At 31.8% G+C, this 1074-nt stretch overlaps 1 long non-coding RNA gene across 1 annotated transcript; it reads left to right on the forward strand.

The window, feature by feature from the left end:
- Nucleotides 1–470: 470 nt before the first annotated feature.
- Nucleotides 471–968, forward strand: LOC107655829 (uncharacterized). Its single transcript, XR_001630496.1, has 3 exons — nt 471–588; nt 668–739; nt 915–968. It is a non-coding gene; the product is annotated as an uncharacterized LOC107655829 (long non-coding RNA).
- Nucleotides 969–1074: the final 106 nt, after the last annotated feature.

A 1074-nucleotide genomic window follows, 5' to 3' on the forward strand; every position in this document is an offset into this window, starting at 1 on the left:
AGATATCTGTATGCGTATTTATTTATTTATTTTTTCAGTTAAAATATTTATATCCCATTGTGTGTTGACACATTGTTTGTATCACACCTTTTGTCTACATTATGGACTGCAATGCAGAGTGTAAACTGGGTATTTGAAATGCCCTGAAATATCTATTGTAGATAAAAGCGTAAGGAGGAGAAATTATACAATTGTGGCATGACAAAGTTTTTGAGCTTTTATGAAATTTGAATGTTGCTGCACAGTGTTACAACATTTTGTCAGTAACTGGCTGGTTGGTGAATGCTTTTTTTAAACCCAACTTAATATGTTGACCTCCTTGGCACTGCTGTGCATAATGTAATTGATCTACAATTTTATGTTGTGATTTATTTTACTAGATGAGGAAGGACCACAGACTCCAGACTCCTGCATTGCAAACACACCTATATGTACATTTTTATTTTTTTTATTTATTTTTTATATGAGCTTAGTTTTTCACAGCATACTTTAAAACCAATGTTGACTTAAATCCACTGTTACGTTCCAACAATTTAGTCACACCAAGAACAGAATTTTTCAGTGACAGAACTGGACAAACGGAGCCTTGTGAGTATTTTTTGCAAGCACACTTAGGCATAGCAGATATCTCAGATAGCTGCTAGTAAACCTTTTTTTTATTTTTCAGGTGTTTTCTCAAGTACCTCACAAACAGAGAACTGCATTGCTTCAACATCTGAAATGGAAGAACATTATCAAGGTGAAAGAGATTTCAATGGTTATACTTGCAATTTAAATATATTAAATTGACATTTTTATACAAAAGAGAGGAATGCATAATTGATGAATACTTAATATTAGTTTATGCATATTGAGGTAATGTTTAATTTTAAAGTACAACCTATTAATTGTAATATTTTATTCTTTAATCTCAGTAGACAACATGTCAGACACACTTACGATAGACAAAACTCCCAGCACCAATGTGGGTGAGTATTAAATTTGCCCTGCGCTGTTAATTTATTCAATAAATATGCTTAAATATAATTTAGTAAATCCTTGACATGTTGGTAGCCTAATGTAAAATGACTGCAA

The sequence above is a fragment of the Sinocyclocheilus anshuiensis genome, unplaced genomic scaffold (assembly GCF_001515605.1).
Source record: "Sinocyclocheilus anshuiensis isolate Anshui unplaced genomic scaffold, SAMN03320099.WGS_v1.1 scaffold1527, whole genome shotgun sequence".
NCBI lineage: Eukaryota > Metazoa > Chordata > Actinopteri > Cypriniformes > Cyprinidae > Sinocyclocheilus > Sinocyclocheilus anshuiensis.